Genomic DNA, 16,002 nt, shown 5'->3' with positions numbered 1-16,002 from the left:
CTTAGTGCATAGGTACCAACACTCGAAAAAGTTTTAAATTAACACTAAAAGTGTTACAACTCTTACATTGTTAATTTGGGTATGTTGACTCGTTTGAGGACATTGTTGATGCAAAATGAAGGTGTAACAAGTGTAAAAGGTCATGTAATCAGCTTGGAAAGATTGGAAGACAAGAAAAAGTTCTTTCATGTGGGACAAATTTGCCTTGGTCATTGGTTTTTGGTTCTCATGTGATACATTTACAGGGCATATTTTCTCTGCCATTATGTGGATGACTCTGAAGCTGGCCACAGTGCTTTTGGGAGTGCTGCCTTTCCCTGAAGCTCATGCAGCTGCTAACATCACTGCTGCAACAAGGTCTCTCATGGAGGAATGGGGCATTGAAGGCAAAGTGACCTCAATTGTGACAGATGCAGGAGCTAATATGGTTGCCTCTGTCAGAAGTCTAAATCTAAGACATGCACTTTGCTTTGCTCATTCATTAAATTTAGCGGTGAAGAAGTCTATTGATGCAACTCCTGGCCTAGAAGACCTACACACAAGGGCACGTAAAGTGGTCACATTCTTCAAAATCAGCACAACAGCAAAAGAGAAGCTCAGAGAAGTACAGGAGCAGATGAATCATCTAATGATAAAGCTTATTCAGGAGGTGTACAGTACACACTGGAACAGCACCTTTCTCATGCTACAACGCCTTTTCAAAAGAGACAGTGATGCAAAACAAGTTTGACACTACAGAGAACAAAACAGCACTGACCCTTTCAACACTGCTGGATCCTAGATTCAAAACCATTGGATTCTACAATCAAGTACAGGAAACAGGCATCGGTAAAACGATGCTCACAATTGATAAAATACACACCACCTGACAAACCTACAGAACAACAGCCCTCCATATGAGCCCAACCAGTACCAGTCAATGTTGAAAATCCATCATCCATAGATAATGTTATAGTCAACTGATAAAATGTAGGACAAAATAAGTACAAGTAAACAAGGATACAAATTGAAAACTTTCAGAACTGATGATTACTGTCATGTTTGTCTTTCAGATATTAACCTTCAGGAAACTCTGGACAGAGACGCTTCTGAAGCAGCGGTACATGACTGATCCACTGCTGGCAAGATCAGAAGACCCACTGGTTTACTGGCTGAACCAACAAAATGTGTACCTTCTTCAGTTTAATCTAGCAAAACATTTTTTATGCACACCAGCATCATCTGTTCCTTGTGAACAAGTATTTTCCAAATGTGGAGAAGTTGTGAACAAAAACAAAACAGCTCAATCCAAAAACTGTTGAAAAATGTGTTTTTCCACATAATCACCCCCTGCCATAGTTACACAAGCACACCCAACCTATGCCATATTTTACCAGGACTCTCTCCCCAATAACACAATACACACATTCATCAATCTTTATTTGTAAATAGAACATGATTTTCAGTCTTAGCAAAGATACTTTAAATCTAAGGGCGATCAAAGCAAAGAGGCTTCAGGATAAAAGGTCTTAAATAAAGTCGTTTCTCCAACACTGCTCATTGAGGTGTGTGAGTGTAATTAAAAGCCTCCTGTCCACCAACTATCCATCCATCCATCCATTTCCTTCCGCTTATCCAAGGCCGGGTTGCGGAGGCAGCATGCTAAGCAGGGCATTCCAGGCGCCCCTGTGACCAGCCACAACGTCCAGCTCCTCCTACAATACTACAATGCACCCCCCCCACACACACACCCCCCTACAATACCCCCCCTCACACACAAACACACACACACACACACACCTACATTAAGCCCCCCACACACACACCCCTACAATACATCACACACACCCCTACAATACACTCCCCCCCACACACACATGCCTACAATACACCCCCCCACACACACACCCCTACAATACACCCCCTCACACACACACACACACACACACACACCCCTACATTACACCCCAAACACACACCCCTACAATACACCCCCCCCACACACACCCCTACAATACACCCCACACACACCCCCGCACACACACCCCTACAATACAACCCACATGCACACACACACCCACCCCCCCCACACTCCTACAACACACCCCGCACACACACACACACACACACCCCTACAACAAGCCCCCCCCACACACACACACAATACACCCCACACACACACACACACACACACACACCCCCACAGTACACCCCACACACCCCCACAATACACCCCCCCCACACACACACCCCTACAATACACCCCACACACACCCCCGCACATCCCCACACACACACACCCCTACAATACACCCCACATACACAAACACACATCTACAATACACCCCCCCACACACACACACCCCTACAACACCCCCCCACACACACCCCAACAACACACACCCCACACACACACCCCGACAACACCCCCCCACACACATACACACCCCCACAATCCACCCCCCACACACACTTACACCCCACATATACACAGACACATCTACAATACACTCCCCCACACACACACCCACACCCCACATACACTCCACACACCCCCAACACACACCCCTACAACACACCCCGCTCACACACACACACACACACACACACACACCCCTACAACACACCCCACACACACACACACACACACACACACACACACACACACACACAATACACCCCCCAACACACACACCCCCACAATACACCCCCACACACAACACCCCCCCACACACCCTTACAATACACCCCACTCCCCCACACACACACCCCTACAATACACCCCACACACACCCCCCTACAATACACCCCACATACACACACACACCCCCCACAATCCCCCCCCTACAATACACAACACAACACACACCCCACATACACTGACACATTGACTGAATCAGTATGGTAAAAGATGGGCTGTGATGTCAGAAGCAGGGTGATCTGCCACAGTTGTGTTCGCACTGTGAAGCATGTTGTAGCCCAGACTTGTCAATGACACTCCTCTGTCATATTATTTCATTTTAAGAAATTGCTATTATTTTGAACAGAACATATTCATTTCATGGAGGTCTAATAGAGTTGTAACTCAAGATGAAAAGTTATTAGAATATGTTCAGAAATCCTTTTTACAAACTATGCATAAAGAAGACATTTTACACAATACAAATGCAATAGTATAGCTCTCTGACCAAGTCACTACAAAGGGTGCGTTCAGACCTGACGCGTAGCGAATATTTCGCGCGACAAGATTACATACAAAGTCAATGCAAACACGCGAATAGACGCAAATTTTTGCCGGCGGCGCGAATCGCGGGTTTCGCGCGACGCGAATGTCGCGGCGCGAATGAAACAACGCGAATTCGCGTGAGTTCAATAAATTCAACTTTGGCAAAATATTCGCGTGACGCTGTGTCGGGACAGCCTATCAGCGTTGAGAGTCTGGACGACAGTGTCCGAGATACATACATGAGAGAGAGGAGAAAAGAGGCAGGAAGGAGGAGTGGGTCGGCAGGAGGGACAGGAAAAAGGTGGAAGTACTCTGCGGTCCTCTCTCCGTGCTGAGTGTGCCTCCGGATGATGTCACTCACCCAGACACGACGGCGTGTTTTCCGACGTATCTCGGACTTCCAGAGCAGGTACAGGGACGCTATGCTTGTCATGGTTGATGACAGAATGAAATGGAGGCAATTATTTGGCGCTAAATAGTCTCTTGGGCGAAAATTCGCGTCGCGTTACTCGCGCGAGTGACGCGAATTAAATTAAATTCTCGCGCGTATCAACTCACGCGAGTAACGCGACGCGAAAATTCGCTACGCGTCCGGTCTGAACACACGGTATGACTTGACCAATCAACTATCAGCTAGCCTTCCATTTATAGTCAGTCTCTAATGCTGCTCTAACTTGAGCATAGGAGGTTACATTTATCCACTTGGTGAGAAGAGAAACAGTATTTAATTAAATTAAACTAATCCTAAATTCATAAAAGAGAAAAACTCCCTGTGCACAACCAGTATAGGTTATCCGGTGGTGGTAGGTCGCAGAAACAACTTTGATAAAGATAATACATACCACTGCACACTGGAATTACTTTACTGTGATTTGCTTCATCAGGTTCACTTTTCAAAACTGCATGAGCATTCACAGGTGTGTTAAGTACATCACCTGACCAATTATCACTGTCTTCGTTTTTTTCATTCTGTAGCAGTACAACATTTATATACGAATATTGTACAGTATCTAGAAAGGTAAAACAGATTATAAACAAACATTGGAAGATCTTAGAATGTGATCTGAGTCCAAACCATTCATCATCCTGTGGACAGAGAGGCAGAACTGTCAGGGATACTATTGTCAGTTTTATGTATCAGCATCCGACACAAACTAATTGGCTTCAGACCTATTTTTTCATCACCACAGCTCTTCTAAAATTCACCAATGATTTGTCTCTTCCTTTGATAAGGGCCAACCCACAGGCACAATCTGTATTGACCTCTCAATTGCCTTTGATATGGTTGATCACTATCTCCTCCTCGATAAGCTCTGTTCTATTGGTTTAAATGAAAATGCTCTTCTTTGGTTTAACGCCTATCTTTATAATCAACTCCAGTGTGTTGTTTTTCAGGGTTCTCAGTCTGATCATTTAATTGTTCATGAGGATATTCCCCAAGGTTATATCCTGGAGCCACTATTTTTTCTGTTTTAATTAATGACTTACCTCAACTATGCTCAAAACTGTCATATTCACATGTATGCTGATGACATTGTTATTTAAACCTCCAACTCAAATTTATCACAAATCAAGGATTATCTCTTTACTTATACTACTTATTGATTATGCTGACATTGCATAGCAGAACACTGCTGACATGTATCTTAGACCCCTTAAATTGTATACTGTAGATTTACATTATTATTATACTTTGTAGATTTTTTTGTGTCCATATATAACTCATAATGTACAACTTGCTCAAATTCAAATTCATATTTAAATTTGTTCACTTTCATTGTCCCTCCTATATGAAACAGCTCCATATTCCATATACTTATCATATCCACTCAGACTTATGTAACATCCCTTTTTCTTTGTCCCAATAATTTACATTACATTACGTAGGTCATTCCAATACAAAGCTCCATCTGATTGGAATAACCACCTCTCTCCTTGTGATCTACTTCCTCTTTCCATTGCTTCAGGACCTCTCTATATTCTCATCTTAAAACAACATTTTTATTTATTTATTTTGTGTTGTACTGATGTTATTGATTTTTTTATGCCGTTCATTTTTTTTTCAGCAGCTGAGGGCTGGAAATGAAGTTGGGAGTGTGTTGGCAAGATGTTTGTTTTTCTTTTTTTTGTAGTGTATGTATTGTAGGTGCAGTTTCTTCTCAAAATACTGAGAATACTTGCTAAGTATGAAGAAAAATGCAGAAAGCCGGTGTGATAAGTGAAAGCCTTTAGTTAGTTTGTGCAGCACAGAGAGAAATCAGTCAGCGTTCTCTCCCGACAAAAAAACTGTTACACTTTTATACAGAAAATCAGTCTGACATGATCAAAGGAGGTAGTTACAGATGAAGTCGCGACTTAATGTAATTAACATATAGGGATTAGACATTACAGGACAGTTACAGAAACTTCAAAGAAACAAAAAAAGTGGATTGGGAACAAAGCCAGTCAGATACTAATGCAAATACACATTATAACCCCCTGTAGAGAAGTTGTCTGGTCCTGTGTCTCTGAGAACTGGATTTTTAATTACTCTGCTGTAAATGTTTAATGCTTTAAAATATCAAGACTATAATATTATTTCTACAGTATGTTATGTAATGCTGTCATGATTTTACTGTGTTTTATTTTGTCCACAGGACCTCCTCGAAAATGAGATGATACATCTCAAGGGCCTATCCTTCAATAAGTAAATCCAACTGCAAGGACAAAAAATCATGGGCCTCTCACCTTCCACAAGTGATTTTGGCATTGAAAGAGTTCTCCCCAAACCATGTGGGGGGAACTTAATTAATCACCTCTTGAGAAGGGAGGCATTTTGGATCCATGAACTGAACACTATTGAACCTTATTTACTTGACTGTTTTAAAGGGTGGGCTCAAAAGGACTCTAACCATAGTTATTGGTTGGGAGAGACATTGACAGGTACAATTCACAACAACAGTCGGCCAGTCAGACTCTATTTTTTAACAAGGAGATGGTGATTCGGCCCTCTGACCTCAATATATCTGAATGAAGCGCTCTCTGGGCTCCCACAAGTCTTCTTTTTACATACATGGCTACTTCATACCGATTCCATGCAGTTTGAGGCAAAAACCACATAGTTTTTTATTATTGTATTATTTTTGCCAATTGTACTTGAATATTTCTGCATACAAGGGTCCCTTAACAGTGTTGGAATTGCATTCATTGGATATCACTGGACAGCTGAGACACTTTTGGGTTCAATGAGCCCATCACATGTGATGATGTTATTCTCCATAGTAGCAGTTCATTGTAGTGAGAGCATTTCTTGAATCTTGACCTCGCTGTCTTAAGTGAGATGCTGTAACCTCTAGGATAATCACAGCCTCATGAAACTGTACAACCACAGACCAGAGTCCTGAGGCACTGGATGGCTTTCTGATGTATATAGACTTCTACGCAGTTTACAAAACAGAAGTGATTACCATCCAAAATTTTCCATGGTGTTACAAAGATCATGGTGTATTGTAATATTCTGGAGGGGTTTTCAACCATTTTAATCCATTCTCTATTTAAATAAAAAGGCATAATTCAGCACTAAACGTGTTACACAAATTATATCACAGCGTATGGGACATAATTGAGCATGGAAATGGACTCCAGAAACCCACACCATAATGTTCTAAAACCTTACACATCTTACATCAATTCATTTGATTTATAACTAGAACAACTTGACACACAATGCTGCATCTAAAATTAATCTTCAGGGTCCCAGATTTCAGATGATATACACCACTTCGATGTCGCATCTGCTGTTGACCTGCTATCTCCGCCTAAAGATTTACTGCCCATCACCCCCAATTCTGTGTACAAGTGGGCCGAATGACAAGGGGATATATGAAAAACTTAAAGCAAAGTGGATAGAAGTGCTGTTCTATAAAAGTGTAACATTATGCAAGCACAGGATTTATACCAAGGTAACATTGCAAGATAAATAAATAAATGTATGCAAATGCTACGTAAATAACTTTTTTTTTTTTCATTTAGACATTGAATATATTATAATATAAAAAATGTGTGATACATTACAGTACATTAGAAGGCAAGGGTCTGACTTCCTGACCTAATCTCAGTGTAGGTGACAACCCAGCATAAAATCTACAGACAAAAAACAGTTACCACCAACAGTGTGTAGCCAGCAGTGCTGTCAATGCTGTGCTTTACAGATGTTGTACAGAACTGTCATGCTTCAAAATGTCAATTGAGACTCACAGATTTCATTTTTCTCATGCCATACACCCACTTTCTTTACTAAATACAACAAATGTATAATGTAACTGATAAGGAAGATAAACAAGGAAACAAATGTTAAATAACATAAGCTTACATGAGCACATAAATAAAGATCTGTTGTTTTTTTTCATTGAAAACAGATACCAGCCTTTACAGATGAAAATCAATATGTCCTTTTTAGATGATGGTACCATCACTTCCCACATAAACCTGGTAAGACGAACCTATCTTGTGAGCTCAACATTACTGTTGACTCTGCATTGTAGTCTCGCCTTTCAAACATTCCAAATGCCTTTAGTAGGCGGGAGTGGGCAGGAGTACTTGCCTGAACAGCAAACTCCATCAGCCAATCATTAAATCAAAAACCATCACGCCATCATGTAGCCTCGACTACTACTACTACTACACAAATTACATTAAACAATAGTACAATATTTAGAAATAAAATGTATCTATATTTTAAATGATGTGAACCTTGTTGACAACTATCCCTGTTTTTTTATACAATGAGATTGCAAGCACATTTCACCATTTCTCATTTAGGACCCAGGCTTCAGGACTGCCTAAAACGAGATGGCAGCACCTTTGCTTTATGTTCGCAGCACTGAGAACTGTAGTCTTTATTGCTGTGATCCCTGGCTTTGATTTGACCCTCCATCAGTGCAATCATTGGTGAAATACGAAGAATTATTGAATCATCTTCTTCTACCAATGAAGGTAGCTGATAGGTCAGACTTTTGTCGAATCGACTGGGTCAAACTGTGAAAATGCCTCTGCCTACAACAACTACAACTATTCCTGTTCATTTGTAATGCTTGTTATTGCATCTGTAAGAATTGCAGATCTGGCTGCTTTGTCTGTACTTAGGCTAGCACTGGCACTGGTTGCTCCAGGAACCACCATTACTAGCAGGAGCTTGCCAAACAGCAGCAGTAACAGCAATAATAGTGCTAAACCTATTATGAAGTCTGTAATAATAATAATAATAATAGTGGTTGTGGTGGTCATAAATAGAATCAAATAACAGCAGTAGTAACAGTAATAGTAGCAGCAATAATAGAATGAATATGACTAATGATAAAGTCATAATAGTCATGGTTGCAGTTAATAAAAAATGACAGCAAGTGTCTGTAGCAGTAGGAATGATAATAAGAAACTTGACAAATACTGATGAGATTATAGTCAGTAAGACCATAGCCCAGCAACAGTCCTTGTCACAAATCAGGAAGACCCAAACGCAATACAATCTTACTGTGATTTTAATGTTCTTTATTTTACTGCAGATAACAGATGACTGCACTAGGCAGCAGGCAGGAACACAGTCTTCCTTAACAAGTCTATAGACAGAGCTGCAGTCCGGAAGTCCAAAGCAAAAGCAGGCCGAAGAGTAATCCTCCACGGAGAAGCCGGAGTGGCAACAGAAGCAGACAAAATAACACCAGGAACTCACAGGCAGTGTTCGGAGTCGGGGACGGAAGGCAGTCAGATAACCAGGGCAGAGACGAAGATTCTGGGTCAGGAACAAGCAGGATCGGAACCGGGAAATCAAGCCGAGGAAAAGCACTGGAAAGTTCTGCATACCACAAAGACAATCTGGCGCTGTAGTGCTGGGCTGGTGTAGCTTAAATAGTGGCTGGATGCTGATGAGGAGCACCTGAGTGCACAGGTGAACAGAGTTGGCTGATGAGAAGGGCGTGGCCAGCAGGGAGAGTGAGCAGAGGGGAGGAGAGTGGAAAATTACTGGCAGAGCAGCAGAGGAATGGATGGTGACAGTCCTAGCCCAACCATGAGCCATGGTGATGATGGTAGTATTAGTAATATTAGTATTAGTAAGCCTTCACAGACACTAGCTCCAAGTGAGCTTGCCAGTTTGCTCATATCAATTTTCTCCACTGCTGGATGTGATGTCCCCCTGCAAGGTTCCTGTACTGGAGTGTGGTGTCTCCACCCCTGTTCAGTCGCTCAGCATCTTTGATCGAAGTCTGGCGGTAGACACCAAAGACAACATCAATCCTCTCACTCTGTGCCCCTTCATGGAGGATCTAGGTCAAGGCTAATTCTGCCACCTGCGCAAAGGTTTTATTGTTGCCATTCATTTTTTGGACCAGGCTCATGCCATCAATGACTGAAATAGATGGGGTTGGTATGTGTTCTGCAGGAGACACTTGCGCCACAAGGATTATGTGGCTGAACATTTTTCTATCTGCCTTTAGAACAACGTCCTGTGCTTTCTTTCCATAAGATGCTTTTGTGGTAACATTGGAAAATGTCTTCAGATCTTGTCGTGAAATTTTAAAGATGGTGGGTCCTCATCTAACCTGGTTTGCTTGAATACCTGGTAGGCCTCTTCTCCTATCACAAGTGCTTTCAAGAGATCCCAGGTCACATCAGGTGGAGCCATGGAGACAGTGGAAAAGCTAACCATATCAGTCTCACTAGGGGACATAGGATTGAACCAGTTATTATCCATGAGGTCAATGAGAGACTGGACATCTGCTTCGTCTTTCTTGATCTTTGGACTTTGTCCAAAGTGATTGGTGGAGCCCTGTTGAACTGTGAAGCCTCCTTTCATGAATTCTGTGAACACATTTGGGTGTGTGATGGGCAGCTGAGACATCTGTGCATAGTAGTAGGGGAGGTTGCATGCATAATTCAGTTCACCCTGTCATATGCAAAACACCATGGGATCATTGCTCAAATGCTTGCCAAATGTAGCATCCAGTCTCCCTCTCTGGATGCTCGAATGAGTCTCAACAAGATTTCAACCATGGCCAAATAGGACACCCAGAAGGGGCTGCTGTTTACCATCTCAGAGGAACTGGAGGTAGACTTCAAACAGTTCCATGATGTGTTCACAAAAGCTGTTCTCTCAAAGCGGATTGTGAAACATTTTTCCCGACACTGTCAATTCTCCTCAGTGTCTCATGCACGTGATCCATGTAGCTCATGTGAGTTGCTTCCAACCAAGACAGGAAGCTCTTCCAGGTCAGGCTCATGAGAGCCTCATACATGAGCTTGTGTAGTCTCACTGCCCTGTTGTACTTGCGGCCATCCATAACAGCAGCAATGGAGCCTTCTGCGATTATGCCAAGCTGAATGCAGAGGTCTTGGAGTCCAGCATCTTGGAACCGCTTACCTATTGCTGCCAGCAGTGTGCAGATGGTGTGGAATACCCCAATCCTGACAATGATTTCATGGAACATGTCATGGTGTTTCCATGTGATCCCAACAATCTTTGCATGCAGGGCTTGGTCAAGGATGCAGGCAATCTTTTTCAGGTGTAAGTACTGCATGATGTTCAGTGACTGGTTAAGGATCTCATTGACAGTAGACATTTGTGTTGCTGGAGCACTGATCGTAGGCAGATAGCCTACATTGTTAGGGAAGACTATCATCTCACCTCGAGTCAGCATGTTGAAGCCTGTCCAGCTGCTGACTGACTGGTCTTCTTGTTGTGACATGCGTGCTAGAGTCCAAACAAGGTTCTTCTCTCTGGCAAGCTTAGTATTGGCTGCAGTATCAGCATAGATAGACAGGATTGAATCTATGGTTATTTTCTTTCTTTTGGTAACGGGATCATGGTTTGGATGGAAACTGTTTTTTTTTTTTTAAATCTTTGCTTGCACAGCAATCCCATTGACTCTGTGCTATGTGCCCCAACCACTGACTGCTAAAGTTGTAAATATATCCAAATGGATGTTTGCTGGTAAGACAGTGTCACTCCTTGGTGAGGAGAGTTTCTGAAGACACAGGGCAGTGTCGATCTCTTGCATCTGTGAATAGGAGACACTGTGACCAAGTCAGTTGAGGATATTTATCAGCTCTACATTCTCTGTCAATGACTTGACACTGAAAGGCAGAATGATGTGCTTGAAAGGCTGGGCCTTTGACTTGTCATTGCATATACTATGTCATGGCCAAATGATTGCACAAGCTGCAGAACTCTTTCAAAGTTTATATATATATATATATATATATATATATATATATATATAATAATTATATATAAATATATATATATAATACTCTCATTTATTTTTTCTCCCAAAGTCACTGTGTGAGTCATTGGTGACAGCTCTGTGTCCAGCTGGGTGTCCAGCGAGCTTCAATCACCCAACTGGTTTAATAATATTTTCTTTCATTCGCTCCCGTTAGCATCGAAGGCAGCATTAGCTGGCTAACAAAATACTGGAAATGCTAATAATTGATCATTTATAAATGAATTAAAACGAGAATTTCACTCAAACAAACTGGAGCATGGGCTTCTTGCGCGGCAGTGGTACAGCTCACCACACAGCAAGTGGTATTATTAGTCCTATGTTTGCATGTAAAGTTTGCAGTGAATTAGCCACGGCACTAGCAGCTACAGACAGCTAGCAGCTACAGACAGCTAGCAGCTACTGGCGGACAGCTTTGAGTCCCTCCCGGGAGGTAAAATGATTTATAAGCTTTTGTTGGGTCTGCCTGAGTCCAAAAAATTGGTCTCAGGCTTTGTAAATACATTTTCTGAATATGTGGTTTATGCAACGCACTCTTTAAAAAAATCCTGGGAGGAGGAGCTGGAAGTGCAGATGTTTGGAGGAGGGCCTTGGTAGGACCTGATCTTGTTCTATTAGGCACCAGTTGATCCAATTTAAGGTGATGCACAGGCTTCATTATTCAATACGGCGTCACCCGGGACTATTTAGAAATGAATAGCACATTTAGAGACTATTATACATCATTATATACCTCTGAAAAAAACTGCACCCTCCTTGAGATGGAACAGTTCTTTATAGATATTACTCTTCCCCAGATTGACCATGCCACAATGCAGTCTCGAAACAGGCCACTATCTCCTGAGGAGGATGCAAAAGCTATAGCTGCTTTACAAACTAACAAGAGTCCTGGCCCTGAAGGATTCCCAGTGGAATATTTTAAGACATTTTCTGCAGAGTTGGTACCGATGTTTCTGGATATGTATAACAAGTCATTTGAGTCAGGAAGCCTAGAAAAAGCAGTAGTAAAGCCGCTGGCTTTACGACAGACAGCACAACTGACTGGGATTGTTAGAGAGGGTCAAGAACATAGGGTAGGCTCCCTGTATGCAGATGCAACTTGATATATTTCTCCAACCCCTCCCACTCCCTACCGTCAGCTTGAAACATATTAGACACATTTGGTAGGCTCTCTGAATATAAAATGAATCTGTCCAAGAGCGAGCTATTCCCAGTAAATGAGGCTGTGCTGTCATTATCATTCAACACCTTCCCTTATAAAGTGTCTTCCGAATTTATTTACCTTGAAATTTATGTGCCAGAAACATTTTCAAAACTATTTAAAGAGAACTTTCTTTCTCTCATGACAACAGTGGAACAACTTTTAAAACATTGGAACCCAACTCCCATTGTCGGTAGCAGAATTATTTCAATAAAAATGAAAGAGATGTGTCTTCAATGTCAATATCTTTTTTCTGTAAACTGGATCAAATTATTTTATCATTCATTTGGAATCATAAACCCGCCTGAGCTAGGAAGAGTCTCCTAATGCAGCCCAAATGTTCTGGTGGCATGGCTCTTGCAGATTTCCAATCCTAACATCCGACCCGTATTGCACTGGCTATATGAAGACCCTGGTGCAGATGCACTTTCTTGGCAGTCTATAGAGTCTAAGCCATGTAAAGAATCCTCATTGGCAATTCTTTGATACTCTCTCATCATCATACACAGCTCGTACAACGAACCTCTTGGTCAAAATATGCACTCACATAAAGAGGCACATTGGCTGGCAGTCTGTTTCATTTAAATCCCCTGTCTATGCTAATCACTATTTCAAACCATCCTTGATGGATAGAGCCTTCCTGTATGGTACAATGCAGGCATCAAGCAATTTCAAGATTTATATCACAATACCTGTGTGATAACTTAAATATTCCTAGAACTAATTTCTTTCGCTATCTCGAAATCAGTAACTCCATTAGGAATATTTCCGGGACAACCCTCTTGACCATCTTGTGATTAATTGATATAAGTAAAAGTAAAGGTATAGAAAGCTTTTAATCTGTGGTCACCCTCCCTTTTGTCGTTTGTCTTTTGTACTTTTTCTGTTTGTGAAGTTACTTCATTTAATGTAAACATTTTCCAGAAATGTTCAAGATGTAATGTCCATTCTGAACTGAAATAAAAAAGAATGATAAAAAAAAATAAAAGTTTCAAAAGAACACACACTGGAGCAATCTTTAAGCAATCCTAACGAACTGGGCTGGGCACACTGCTATAAGTCTGTGAAATGCATCGTGCCACCGGGTTCAGAGAAATAGTGTTGTTTATTTATAGGTTGCTTCCTTGTCCACTGGTGTGAAAATGTAGGTATAACATTAGTTTTCTTAACGTAAAAACCCCATCTCTCACAATAACCCATTCATGGAGTGCAGTATGTTTTGTGCTGCTGAAGCAGTGACTTCCACCTACAGGCTCTGTTTATGTCTTGATACAGCACACTCGTTTTCACAGTATGACAGAAAAAATAAGGGTCTATTTTTTTATTGTGACAGCAACCTGGCACTGTGCTACAATGGGTTATGACAGTCAAACAAACAAACACTCATATACAGCACTATATACAGTATACTGTAGCTTAGCAACCATCTGCTGCACAAGTGAGTCCACAACTAAAGTCATATTCTGAAGATCTCAATTCAGATTTCATTGACAGCCAGTCAGTATATAACACATTCAGACATCAACTCAAAGTATTATCAACAAAGTATTATTAGTGTCCTGCATGCAACAGGATCCTCTATTCCATTGACAGGTGCATGGTAATGCTGGGTATCATTTACGTTATTGATTACACGTTACACATTGTCAATAAAAGAACATTATCAGGAAAAATTAAGCGTGTTAATTTATAGCAACATGTTAAGGTCTTCTTATTCTGTTTCAGCTATGAACAGTCACACACAGCCTGTGAATACTACATGTGCACGAATTGGATATTAGCATTTGAATACTAATCAAGCTATCTTCATCTCCTTTATTTTTCTCTGAGAAGCACAAGCACAAAATATGTGTTGCAGATGTTAATCAGTTAGATTCAGTGTCTTTGTCGTATTTGTGTGTGTATGTGTGAACGTGTGTGAACTTCCTTGTTTACCGACTGGCTTGTTACTATATAGCACAGTCACACATTGAGGAGGCATCATATTACATCACATGTATGACGAAATGATGAGTAAAAAAAACAAAAAAAACCCATTTGTAATATTAACTAATATCAGTAAGAATGCCTCATTAAATGATACAAAACACAATGTTGAACACGCAGTGATATTTATTGTGCGTAAAAATCATTTTAAAGGAGTTTTGAGTTGAATATGGTAATAATTATGTTTCAGAAAAGGGTTTCTATTGCCTTGGCTTACATTTACAGTATGAGCCTTGATGATATTCATACATAAAAACAAATATTGTGGAGGGGGACTTTAATTTAATATTCAAATATTTTAAAACTGAACTCAGCAGGAAGAAAATTCATGTCATAAGTATACCACAGGCAATGTATTTGCAGTACCCACAACCAGTATTGCAAACTAACATTGCTGTACAAGTGAATAGACATAGCGATGTGGTTAACAGCAGGAAAGTATGGAACAGAACTGAATAGGAGACCATCTACTGCATACACCAGAATAGTATATGATTATTGATTATGCTTATAAGTAATCATACATTAAGACCATATGCTTCTGTATTAATACAGAAATATAGTATACAATGTAATAATACAGTATAACACATTTATACATGCATGTGTGATCATGAAGAAATTAACTGAAAATGCTGGGGAAATGTGTGAGACTTAACACAAGTAGAGAGAGCAGTTGAAGAAGAAAGAGAGCAGGGAGAGGACAGAATGAGAGTAAGACAGTTAATATTAGTCTATTTTCTCTCAAAAACAGTGAGGCAGGGACAGAAAAGGAGAGGTTAGGGAAAGAGACAGCAAGAATGAGAGTGCAGATATTAGTACATTTATTGTGACTCATAGAAAGAAGAGGCTGTCTCTTTGACTTAGTGTTATCTCATCTGCTGCTGTGCCGCAAGCCCTCTCTCTCTGTGTCTGTATTTATGTGTGTGTGTGTGTGTGTGTGTGTTTACATGTCTGTTTGTGATGTGTAAAGTTTTTTACTAGCTGACTCCAAAGACCATTATTAATGCTTTTTCAGTTTTACAGCACTGCTGCTTTCAGCATTCAAATGGTGGCCATGTTCCACAGAGATGTTGTTTACTTTTTTCCATTGCTGCAGCGCTTTGCACAGTTCACTAAGAAAGTGGCTGCAGTCTGAAACACAATTGTTTGAGAGCAGCCAATATGAATACATTCATAAAACAGTTCAAAATGTCAGGAAATAAACTGATATGCTACCTTGGTTATAAACACGGTTAATAAGTGGATGTGATGTGGGATTGGATCAGATAAAAGAAAGAAAAGGAAATTGTTTTAAACCATAAAGACAGTTACATGTGATAAATGCTGCACAGAAAGGGTTAACTTAAGACCTA

Source organism: Centropristis striata, chromosome 12 (genome assembly GCF_030273125.1).
Source record: "Centropristis striata isolate RG_2023a ecotype Rhode Island chromosome 12, C.striata_1.0, whole genome shotgun sequence".
Taxonomy (NCBI): domain Eukaryota; kingdom Metazoa; phylum Chordata; class Actinopteri; order Perciformes; family Serranidae; genus Centropristis; species Centropristis striata.
The sequence above is the reverse complement of the archived record's forward strand: the minus strand, read 5'-3'. Positions refer to the sequence as shown.